This window comes from Eupeodes corollae, chromosome 3, assembly GCF_945859685.1.
Source record: "Eupeodes corollae chromosome 3, idEupCoro1.1, whole genome shotgun sequence".
Classification (NCBI taxonomy): Eukaryota; Metazoa; Arthropoda; class Insecta; order Diptera; family Syrphidae; genus Eupeodes; species Eupeodes corollae.
Window position 1 is genome coordinate 46,742,222 of NC_079149.1, and position 13,796 is coordinate 46,756,017.

Consider the following 13,796-nt stretch of genomic DNA (forward strand, 5'->3'; position numbering starts at 1 on the left):
AATATATTTGGATCTTTTATTTTTTGACAGCTGACAGTTCATAAAATTAAAATTTATCTTACAGCATTTTAAAGGAGTCCATCGAGGAACTAAAGTTTCACAACGAACTAAACACTTTAAAAATTTCAAAAACGCAGCTATCAATTAAAAAGTTCTACTGTTCTTCGACTGTCATCGTCGTCATGGATAAAATATCTCGTATAGATATACAATATCTGCATTCCTTTAATCAAATGCAATGCACTAATATTTCACAGTTCCACAGCCGCTCACTGGTTCAGTGAATTCAACATATGTGCATTTGGAAGGCGTGGTGAGTCTCTAATAAACAAGCTACGCACCGAATGTGATAGTTTCGAGTTGACTTGATTTTTTAGTAACAGTAACAGGATTTGCAATTATTGCCTCGAGCTTTAAAACAAAAAAACACAAATTAAATAGATTCAAAAACTTATAGAGGCCTCTGGCGGCAATGATGCTGACTAAATCGTGACAGTATACAAACATAAAAGCCGTTATACCTTCAAATATATAAACTATGACAAAAACAATGTGTCATAACATTTTGTGTGTCAATATAACATTTGTTCCAAGATAGACTTTTTTTTTTAAATTTAAGAACACTTGCATAAGATAAAGGCCGTCTCTTAAATACTCTATTCTATACGATATTGACTTAAGATATCGATTTTTATAGGTGCAAAATAAAGTATCTACACATATAATTTTATCTTAATTTATCAATTGTTTTTTTTTTTTTAGTGACAATAACGACTATATAGGTAGGTATAGATATTAAATGCCAATGGCACGACAAGTGTGTAGCTGCAAAGACTCATTCTCATTCATTAGCTTCCATTCACTATTCCAAAATAGCAGTCACAACAACAGCAACAGCATCGTGTGTTTCAAGGGTCTTTCATTATCTTTTTTGAACCCACAGGCTTTTGAAAAGTAAGATGTTGTATAGGTCACGTGTCCCATATTTAATACCTCATTAATACTCTTTATTGTTTTATCTCCACATTTGTATCTTTAAGAAATAAACTCAAAAAAGCATTGAAACTATAGTAAGAGATCGAACAAATGATTAAATAATTGCATATTTTATAAATAAGTTTAAATTAAATCAGGAATTAGTGTTTGTTTTATTTTCTCATAAAAGTTAAATACTTTTTTAAGGTAAATAACTATGAAAATTGAGTAAAACATAAAAATAAAAACATAAAAGATTTTCTCTCGCTCGCCGAAACTGCAATCTCTTTGGGTTTAAAGCAAAAAGAGTCAAAATTCCTAATTAAACTTATTTCATTCAACAAATACTTTGAAACATTTAAACTACATCGATCTTAAACGTGAAAAGTTTTTCAACAAGAAGTTTTATTTTGAATAACCCCGCTGTTTGGGCAGCTGCCACTTTTGGAGCTGTCATTTTATACACGTTTTTCTTCAATGCACAAGAAGTTTTAATTGGCTGACTGGAGCACTAAAAGAGTGTTCCTGCAAACACGGTTTTGGAGTCAAGCTAAGAATCATTACAGAATCAATTGCATTAACTTCAAGTTATCATTACAAACAAATTCTATTTTAGCCCTGATAAGTACACTATCAGTGTTCTATCTCTTCTAGACACAACTGACAACTTTTTTATATCTTCTAATTACTATATCCAAAGCCCTCCAGTTAAGAGTCCAGTTATATATTGAAATTGATCCGGAAATTTTTTGAATTGATATTTGATGGTGTTTCCCTTTGATTAGGAAAATTATGTACTGATGGATTGGAAATCAAACAAAGATTTTTTTTGATAAAAAAGTGTGCATTTTTCTATTTCCCGGACGGCAATTCATTTTCCTGAACAACCGGTACCTTAATGTTCAAAAGTGAAAAGAATCATTCCATTGATTTGTGCTCTAATTTCACACAGCTCCGATGCCAGATTTCTGTTAGTAAACATTTTTCGGGGGATTTCAATCAGGAAATTTTGTTCAATTACAGAAATTTCTAATAATAGCTATAAACAAGCTGTCAAAAAAATTCCAATATTTGTTTTCAATGATGCAAACCAAATATAACTATAACTGGTGCCTAAATAGAGATCTAATGTAGGAAACCGTTTGGCAATAAGCGAAAGCCAACTGCGACGTCCTCAACAATTCCAAATAGGGTTAAGAATCAACCCCAAGGAAAGAGCATCATTTGACTCGAGCAGGAACGCCTGCAAGGACCAAATTTGTAAATAACTAACAATTAAGGCAAACAATACTGCATAACTCAAAAAGTAGTACAAAACTTTGTCATTCTTAAAAAACATGAGGAATTCTTACTTTCTCTCGAAAGAAAGAAAGAATCCTTAAATATCTTAACACACACAAATCCGCTGGCTTTGGTGACATCCCTGCTATTGTTCTGAGGGTGCGTTCCCCAATTTTGGCAAAACCATTGTGTAAGCTTCTTGTCCTACTTTTCGAGTCTCGTTCCGAGTAAATGGAAAACAGCATTTATCTATCCGATAATCAAAAAATAAGAATATTCCTCCCCCTCAAATTATCCAACTGCACTAACGTCCCTTCTCTCGAGCGCCATGGACTAACATCAGCTCAAAAAATATCTCGTAGGCTTCTTAATGTTCGCTAATACTGCTTTCGTAGCAACAGTTGCACTGGTCATCTCATGGTTCATCTTACTGAAAAGTGTAGCAAATGTTACGTCACTTTGGAGAAAATAAGATCATTGAACTTGATATTTCAAAAGTATTTGATAGGGTTTTGCCTCAGGTTCTCTTATCGAAAATGCTTGTCTTTGAATTTTAAGAACCTTTTCTTCGTTAAATTAGAAAATACCTTTCAGACCTTTCAGTATTTCAATATAAGTAGTATTGGATGGGTTTTAAGTCAGAGAAAAACAAAATAAAGGTCGGTGCACCAAAGGGCTCTGTTTTGTCTGCGACGTACATATTATTACAATTATAAGTTTAAATCAAAATTGATAATTTTAAGAAAAATTTGTACTGGTTATATTCTCTCACTAGTTCATTTCGGTATGGTAGGGCTACAGTGATAAAATAAGCAAGTCCTTCTTAACTGGTGGTGTTTTCTCCATTGAGCACCTGGATTATTTCCGCTTCTGTTAACCAAACTTTCCCAAGGTAGACCACCATAAATTCCGTTAAACATGGACATCTGCCCAAGTGCTGGATGTTCTCGTCCTCCCTTAAGTTGCACACAGTACATAATGATGATTCCTTCTGTCCGAATCCGTTTCCATAAAGTTTCATTAAATCACATCTTGTCTTAAAAATCCAGGTGATCTTGTTCATTCGAAACCATCGTTAATGTAAATCTGTCCTCTTAAATGATCCAGGTGTTCGTAGATGCGCGTACTGCTATCAGATGCCCTTCGTAGGTTTTTTTGTTGACCCTCTGATATCAATAACCGTAATAGATTATTGCCTTTTTGGATCCAATCAATTTGAAAAAAAGATCTCTTATCCCAACGCAGTCCAAAACAATATCCAAGATTGTTCAATTCCTTTACCCAGAACAATTTTTCCCTCAAAAGTATTTTTGTTAGCTGATGCGGTAGTCTTGTAGCATTGTATTCGAATATTGTTTTTGATATATATCTGAGGTGAAGATCAAGGGTATAGTAATAACTGTCCTGCGCCCCAGTTTCCATTGCCAAATTAGTTTGGAGTAAATGTAGGCAATGTTAAAATTCGTTTTAAAAAATAGCGTTGAAGTTTATCCACTTCTACGAACATTCGAAAGCCCCGTATGTTTGAATAGCTTTACAAAACATTGCCACGTCGAGTTGATGCTGTTCTGTTTCTCTTTTCTTTGTGCTTTGAAAACGACATCTTTGGTGAAAGTAAGACTCCTAAGTAAGTATAGTTGGAGACAATTCAAATTCTTTCTAAATTTAATGTCCAATTTTCTTGACTAGATAACCTTCCACCATTTCTGAACGCTTTTATCTCGGATTTAGAAAGATTAACTTCTAGGCTCCATTTAATGCCGTAACATTTCAGTTGCGTTATCATCTGCTGCAAGACCGTGACATCATGCGCCAGTATAACCATATCGTCTGCAAAAAGCAGCAACCTTATGTTAAAAAAGTCAATAAAGAGTCCTCCTCCTAAAGATTCTGATCTAGGTGTTTTAGCTATAATACTCATACACATTGAAGGCTTGAGTATAACTCCCACATCTGACCGGTTTATCCTGTAATTTACTTAAGCCCTTTGGTCAGTATTCAATGTAGAACATTTAAATTTATTGTTGTTAATATCATCATTGATTGGTTCATTTACGTTGCTTAAACATCGTCGTAAAGTTTCTTATTTCAATTTTGTTACTGTTATTTTAACAGTTTATGGACTAGAAAAATATACAGATGCATTCCTCCCCTTATACAGCGTATAATACTCGCGCTTCTACAAATGCTCATCAGTACATCCTCGTACTATCAAGTACAGAGGTTTGTTTTTCAGCAGTACTACGCGAATGTGGAATGCTTTACTACACTTTGCAGTTTCATTGCAAAATTCAGGAATTCAAAACCAATGAGCACCGGCACCTCTTTTTAAACACTCTCTTCCTTTTCTTAAGCTCACACTGTGTCTCTGCGCATAAAGGGAAGTAATGTCCCCTTGACTCTATTCAATAACAAAAGCCCTGGTTAAAGTCAAGATAAGAACTTAAGATGATTTAATTCTGTTTTCGAAACCAAAAAGCTTCTGGAAGCATAAAACTAAAAAGTACTCTATAATGTTTGTTTATTATTCCTAAGTTTGCTTTCTAAGTTATCTCTATTTAATTTTCCAATATTTAAGGTCAAATTTTCACAAACAACCACTTTACAATAAACAAAAAAAGCTCCATGCAACACAACGACTATAAGTTCTGATATCTCATTTTTGTTTTTTGTTTAATAGATAAATGTTTATTTTACAAAACAAAACAAAGCTTACAATAATGATTTTATTTTCAAGTTATTTATAAACGGCAAGGACATCAATGATAACAATAATATAAGTATTACTTTTAAATTCATTTCTATAAATTTAATAAAAACAAGAAATAACAATTCATGCATATATGCAAAGCTACACATATTTGTGCAACAAACAATATAATAATAATTATTCTCCTTCATATGATAAAATTATTATTATTATTATTTGTTTAGCTTATGGCTACTAGAAAGCTTTTTAAGTCAGGAAGTAAAATTTGTGCCAATTAAATTTCCTGTTTATTGTAGTTTGTTTCAGTGAAAAGTCAACAAAAACAACATTTTACTTTTTTTTCTCATTTTTAATTAAATGATAAAAATAATTTTAAAATTTTCTCAATGTAAGGTCAACGTATGCATTGATCTATTTAATCTCACTTATGTGTTCTCGATTGCAGTATTTTGTAAATGCAGTCGAAGCTATTTTTATATTTATAATAAAAACAATATTGTATGAAATGAAAATGAGTTTTAATGCATAACTATAAATGAAATGTTCAGCTTCGGTGCATTTACTTGCTAGCATATGGTTTTAATGTAAAGGGTTTTGCAATAAGTGAGGGTTAATTTTGGCAGCTCGTTTTCTTTCTGTCAAAATATCTTTTTTTTAATCAGTCACTTAAGATAAACCATCATGTCAAGTTACATCGTCGGGCAACACGTGAAAATGATATTTTGGAACAGTTGGGGTTTAGAACGACACCAATTCACGTGAGATTTACAAGGTGTCAATGCATCCAAATAATGTTACTGTTTGGTGTGGATTGGGCTAGAGGCTTCATTAGTATGTACTTTTTTCTATGATCACCAACTTCTTGTGGCCTGAATTAGAGGGTACATGAACACCGAAGACATATGATTTTACCACACAGCTTAAGACACAGTCGATATTCTGCTCGAGTGATTTAATGGAATGGTTATTTTGCGCCGATGTGACGACTCGCGTAAATTGGCCACCGAGATCGTATGATTTAACCCCTTTTCTAACTTTTTCTTGTGGGCCTTTCTTAAGTCGCAAGTCTATTCAAATCTACTTCTCGGACGTCCAGCTCTTCTTCCTTCTTGGAAAGCGGATTCCACTGCATTGCTTTAACTGCAATGCAGTCCCTACCTTTTCGAAGCGTATGTCCATTGTCACTAACGCCTTCGTAAGTGACCAGTCCTTCTATAAAGGTCATCATTGGATATTAGGTTTGACCAGAAAATCCTTAGGATGTTGCAAAGACATCTATTGACGAAGCACTTTTCTTGAATTGGCTGAAGTAACCTTCCAGGTGCTGCACCCATAAAGAAATGGTCGTCACCTTGTTCTTAAGCTGATAGATTTATTCCTCCAAATTTTCGACAACATACCGAACGCCGCTTTTGCTTTGCCGATGCGGCAGACGATATCTTGTTTGGTTCTGCCTTCGATGGAGACGATACTTCTAAGGTATTGAAAGTACTCCACTTTTTACACCGGTTGCGAGGAAACATAAACTTGAGAGGATGGTCGGGTTCCACGGATGATAATTTTTGTTTTGCCAGAATTCATTTTTAGCCCTACGACTTCTGATTCTCTCTCCACACTTGTTGTCCTTTGACGGAGATCCAAAACTTAAGCCTTAAAATAGAATAATTCTTTAATTTCTTTTACCGCATGACAAAAACAACGAAATACTAAATAAATATATATTTAGATAAAACAAAGTCAGTAAAAATACACCTTTATAGCTCAAGAACAGCTTAACAGATTTTAATGATGCCTTTTTTTATTAGTCTCTCCACAATTTAGCAAAAGCTTAAATATCTAAAAGTAATCACGGAAATAAAATTATATAACAAAAAAAAAAACAGTTTTTAAATAAATTAATGTTGGAACTTCCCCATCTTCCGCATTTGATACATCTCACGACACGCACGCTTAAAGGTTATTGTGTAGTGATAATACATGATGAATGCAAATTAAAAACAAATTATAGAATTCAAGCTTAACGAAAAATTTAAATCTACAAAGTGTGTTCCTGCAACGTCATAAACAATAAATAGATAGATACATAGATTGATAAATGAACTAGCAAATTGAAAAAAAATTATACTAACATTTTGCTGCTAAGAATTACAAAATTTGTTTTTAAAAACCTCTTTCAAACGCTGAAAATAAAACTTTTTAATTTTAACTAATCAAATGGATTCTAAAGCTTGTTCACGTTTTTTAATGAAATTTAATTTTATTTCAATAATCCAAGAAGCATAACACACAGCACTCGACCTAAGACCGACAAGACTCTCATTATATTTCGGTACAAACTACATTTTCGGAATTTTGATTGTATGCCCTCATTAACTCCACGAAATTCTTCTTTAGGGTCATAAATCGGTTCAGAAGCAAGTTTTTTAGTCACTGGCATTTCTGATCGCCACTTTGAAAAAGTTAAATACTACGTATGCAAAATTGTTATCGTTTCGTTGCCTGTGTTAGACATAAAACCAGTGCCGTTTTTAGCTGCAACCAAAAATATGGTAATCCACATCAGTATCTTTCAATTTTGACCATAAACAATCATTAACAGCACTCTTTTTTTTGTTGGAAAATCTATCAAAAGTATAGTAGGATTTCACACGAATAACAAAAACAATATCAGTAGCATGGATATTACGGTAAAAATTGAAGTAGAATCTTAATACGGATGGGATTTTGACATTTACACGAGTCTCGAATGGGTCTTATGTGATTTCGTTCTCAAATGTTGGAACGATTGATATTCTATTTGTATCTCAATGGCTGTGTTCGTTGAGTTATGCATTTGAAATCATGTGTTTTCCAAGGGAAAAAAATAAATCTGTTACTGTTGATATTATTTAGTTTTGCTAAAGAAAATGGAAAACAATAGAAAAGATAAATAAGTTTCGCAATGTTTCAACTAAGGGTTTATTTCAGTTTAGATTGAATAAATCTTTTTGGTGTTTCCACCGCACAAGAAGATATAAAATTGATTAAGTTTGATGAACTTTCTAAAATGCAAATGGTGTTTCGATGAATATGGTACCTACTCCATGTGATTTTTATTTCTTAATTTGATTAAAATAAAACTATATTTTTTGTACACAAACATGCAAATGCATAGTGCATTTTCTGTAAAACCAACTCCTCCGCACAGGTCTTTCGTCACAAATTTTGACTAGACTCCAATCCCCGACCATAATCGAGACAAATCAAGCTCATTTTAACTCGATTCAGGTATATACAGAATTGAGGCGAGCTTTAAGCTCGCTTCAACAATACAGGTTAATGTGGTAGTCTACGAACAATCCCCCTTCTTGAAGTTTTTATTTTATGTCAAAGCTGCAATTGTTAAATTAACTTTTGTTATAGAATCTCGTTAGTAGAGGGACACCGCAAGGTGGTGTTCTATCCCCTCTCCTCTGGAACCTAGTGGTGAATGAAATCCTTACTAGTCTGGATGCGGAGGGTTTCAGAGTGATAGCTTATGCGGACGACGTTGCTATAGCAGTTTCTTAATATCCTAAAAGAACTCTTACAAAATGCCTCTTTTCTTGCAAAAAAGCTATTGGTAATAAATGGGGTTTACAGCCCAGAATCACGCATTGGCTATACACATCGGTAATCAGACCGATTTTAACGTACGGTGTGGGCAGTACGGTGGCCTGCTTTAGAGAAAGATATAAACAGGGATAAGTTAAATAAAGTCTAACGTTCAGCCTGCCTATGTATAAGCGGATCGCTTCGCACGACCCCGTCTGCGGCACTGGACACCTTGCTCTACCTTACACCTCTTGACATATTTAGCAAACAAATAGCTGCAAGCTCGGCTATTCGCCTCAATGCTTCGTCGCAGTGGACTAACAACAACATTGGCCACTCCGTAATTCTAAGGTACTTAGAATCAATTCCAAAGCACACAGACTACACCATCTCCCAACTACAATTCGAAAGGAATTTCCAGATTTCTATACCTACCAGATCTTTTTGGGAGGATAGGACATTCTTAGAGGATGAGTCAATCCACTTTTACACAGATGGCTCAAAAACCAAAGAAGGGGTTCTTGGTGGTGTGTACTCTGAACGACTGAAATTAAGTCTCTCATTCCGCCTTCCCAATCATTGTAGCGTGTTCCAGGCGGAACTTTTGGCGAAGAAGGAAGTCTTGTCTTGGCTCAAAGAAAACGTGATATCAACATCTGATATCCGTATTTTCTCCGACAGCCAGGCCGCTATCAAATCTCTGGACTCTGTCTCTACAAACTCTATAACAGTCCATAACTGTCGATCATCTCTAATGGAGATGGCGCAACAGTTTAATATTCACCTTTGCTGGGTGCCGGGCCATAGAGACATTCCAGGTAACTGTAAGGCAGATGAACTCGCCAGGAACGGTACAGTTTAGCCCATCCTACCACGTTTGGCAAGTACTGGCATATCAATCGCTACTTGTAAACTGCTACTAATGCAAGACGCTGCGAGGAGGGCAGGCACCAGGTGGACCAACATCACCACGTGTCAAGCCACAAAAAACATCTGGCCAACACTATATTTAAAACGTTCAAGGTGCTTGCTCTCTCTAAGCAGATCGCATATTAGCTCGATAATAAGTTTCATAACCGGACACTGACTAATAGGAAAGCATGCCACGAGACTAGGCGTATTCTCAAATGACTTTTGCGGAAGCTGTATGGACGAGGAAGAGGAACAAACGATTCTTCATCTTCTCTGCACATGCCCTGCTCTAGCACGAAAACGCAAGAATTACCTAGGATAATTCTTCTTTAACGATCTAAACGATCTAAATCATATCAGTATAATCAGCCTCTCACGTTTCGTAAGGGACTCTAACTGGTTCCATTGAGTTTAGGAGGAAGCGTCAAGATTCATGTGGTATCACAATGGGCCATTAAACTGGCCTAAGTGTATCCGTTTCCATCTTGGACAGCCACTATAACCTAACCTTACCTAACCTATAGAATCTCAATTTCCAGATGTTTTCTTACCATTTCTTCTTCAAAGTTATCAAGTTTGTTTGAGTTAGTTTTTTGCTTAGTTAATTTTAACTTTTGATTTTCACAAAACTTTCTTTTATTTGTGAGTTTTTTATTCTGACAGATCTTATTTCAGTTGTACCAATTTTTAAATACAAAAATCTGGCTACTGCCGAAGCGTTTTCGTGGGAATTTTCTACTATGCTATTTATAGAATGCCAAAAAAAAAACGGGTAGTGTAACTGTTGCACCAGCTTCATCTTCAAAAACGTAAGGTCCAATCAAACAGCTAATTAATAAATAGCTAAAACAGAGACACGTTGACGATAAAGCTATAATTACCGTCTTTTAACAATCATTCTTGAATTTCACGATCATTTTGATGTATTTCAAAGTCCCATCGGCCGGCTCTGGGTGTTGGTTTTGTTATTTTGATCTTTCAAAGCCTCAAGACCAAAGCAGTAATGCAAAGTACGGTGTTATACCTTATTCCAAAGATTCAAGAATTAAAAAAGCTTGGTTTTCGTCAACACAAAGAGTAGGTACCTAATATTTAAAATTGCTGTTAGAATATAATGCACACTGATTCGATTTCTTACACAACTATTTAGTGCCTACAACTTAAAATTTTTCCGGCTGAGAAAATAATTTACAACAACTCAAAAATGCTTCAGTTTTACAAAAATTGACACCATTTTTGTAGTGAATTTTAACAATTTTTATCTATAATATCGTACCTTTAACTTGATAAATTTCAAAATACTCGTATGATTCCTACATAGCGAGTTATAAAAATAAAACTTCATTTGGCCAGTATATATATCTCACGATCGCAGGGATGTACGTATTCTCAGAAATGTAGACAAAATTTCTCACACAATTTTTGTCAAAAATGTGAGAATAGAATTTATGATACTCAAGAATTCTCTATCGCACACTTCAAACAGAAAAGAAATATAAAGCTTATTTGATTGCTAGGAGAGAATGAATATTGAATTGTATCTGACAACATTTCATTCTTCTACTCTGTCAATTCGTCGGAGAAGGTTCTCCGAAATCTAAAAAAAAAGAGCCTCGGATATTAAACACTGATAACTTCCCATCCCTTTTGTCGATATGTCTTGCTTAAATGTTTGTAGGTTTTCGTGTTTTGTTTAAAAAGTTATCAGGTAAATTATTCTAAAAAATTTAAAAATAACCAACAATATTTTACATTTGATGAAATTGTTTGATTTTGAAATCTTTTTTTTGTTAACGAGGTTTTTAGTCGTTAACCAATTTTTACCAATTTAAGTAGCATTTCTTTAAAGTTCCTATTTCTTATATAAAGAAATAAAAATTGGATGAATGAAACTAATTTAAAGTCAATATTTTCTATTATTCACGAGATATCGACAAACGAACATCAATTTTTTTTGTAGATTTTACGAACTTTTAGTAATGTTTTGCTTAGGTTTTTATTTTTGTAAAAAAACATATAATATTTTTTTATAAAATAAAATTAATTTGAAGTCTATATATCTCAAATGTTTGAAAAGTTATTTTAGATGGAATTCAATTTTTACGGACTTTAAGTAATGCTTTTTTAAGTTTTTATTTTTTGTAAAAAAAATTGTCAATTCGATTTTTCTCTAAATTGATATTGAATGTCGAAAATAATTTTTCTGCTAAGATCAAATTAGTTCAAAGTTTTGAAAAGATATTTAATCGAAAATCAGTTTTTATAAATTTTTGTTAATTTTTTAGTTTTTAAATTTTTTGAAACTGTTTATTTGATTTTTCTCAAAATATTACTGAATGTTAACAACATTATTTTAAAAAAAATTAAATTAGTTGAAAGCCAATTTCTCAATGTTTTGAAAAGTTATTTGAGTCGAAAATCAATTTTATTTTTAAAGTTTTTATTTTTTGTAAAAAAAAACTATCAATTCGATTTTTCTCAAAATTTCACCGAATGTTGAAAACAATATTTCTTATAGGATAAAATAAGTTGTAAGCCTTAAAGTTTTGAAAAGATGTTTGACTCGAAATTCAATTCTTAGGGTTTTATTTTTATAAAAAAAAACTGTTAATTCGATTTTTCTCAAAGTTTTACCAGATGTTATAAACGTTATTTTTCGTTACACAATATTGTTTTGGGGATAAAACCATCTTTTATTCGTAAGATTTTCAAAGTGCGAATTTTAGTTTTGATTCATAGAAAACCTCGTTAAATGGATTTTTTTTTTCAAAAAATGTACTTGTCGGTATCACATTACAATATACATATAATATAAAATTTAATTGAAGTCTCTAGCGTTATTGTTTCGTGAGATATTAAGGGTTAACCAAAATTTGCACCTTTTTTTCAAACTGCTATGGTAAAAAAAACACCCACGCAATTTTCTTGAGAGCCCTTCTGCATCTTTCTGCACTATTATCTGTATAACAAAATTTATTTTAAGTCGATATCTCTTCTGGTTCGTGAGCTATGGACGAATGGTCGCTGACGTACGAACGTACGTACACAAGCACGCACAGATATTTATCTAAAAGTCTTTTATTTAGACTCTAGGGATCTAGAAACATCTTGAAATGTCAAAATTTTCTATTTGACAAATCGGACCAATTACAATAGGCAAGTTAATAAAACACTTGATTATACAAAAAAACAAGAAACTTTGCAATTTTTTTAATGAAAAATAAAATTAGTTAATATCAAAAGGAAATGTCAATGAACTCAGTATTTTAAACGTTTACCTACAACTTTCAAAGAGAAAAACAAATTCATTTAAACTTATTGTGCTTACAAGGACACTTTATTATAGTTCATACATACATATGTATGTATATACATAAGTTTGTTTTAAGATTTTGCAATTTTTTAAGCTCGACGTTAATAAACTAAATAAAATAACATTATATCGTATATGTACATACATACATACATACATACATACATACATACATATGTACATACTTATATGTATGGATATGTATACCATGTCAAACGTTTTTTTCTTCTGTTATTTTATAGAATTAATTTTTGTTTGAAAAGAATTTCTCATTTCATTGACCCAAATATGATAACACTATTTGGTTTGATTAACCAGCAATTAGAAAAGTAAGGTTATCAACTTGTATTTGTTTCATTTTATGTTAGTTAAAAACCCGGAAGTTAAACAAAAAAGGTGACTACTTTCATTTGTATCGACGTGTTATTTTAGGGTTATAACACGGTTTAAGTTTTATGTCCTTCAAGGTCATCAACTCAGGGTAAAAAAACCTCTATACAATATAACTATGGTTCTTAATTACGTCAATTTATGTGATAATTTGGTGAAAAAAACAGCATTTAGTATATTTCATGAAAAACGTACAAAACCAAAAAAAGTAAAGAAATAATACAATGGTTAATGGTTGCCAATTTGAAATTAAAAAAAACTATTATAAAACATAAGAAACAGACAAAAAAAAAATTAACAAATTAAATTTAAGTTTTGGACAATTATAGTCAAAATTAATTTGGAGAGTTTGGCCATCTATTGAATTATTTTTAAATCATAGGTTGTTTTGACACTGAGAACTGTCAATGTCATTCCTCTGCGCAAAGAAATCAGTCGAAAAACTCATTTTTAAAGTAAGTGATGTGTAAATAAGTTTTGGCCGAAATAAAGCACCCAACGAACCTGCTGCACGCAAGCTTGTGCAAAAATCTCCTGAGATTGATATACATATGTTAATGTAGTGTCTGGTTGTTAAAAACATAAATCTTATTAAAAACGATTATTTCAAAAAGTAATAAACGGCGCGAGGGGAGTGTTGTG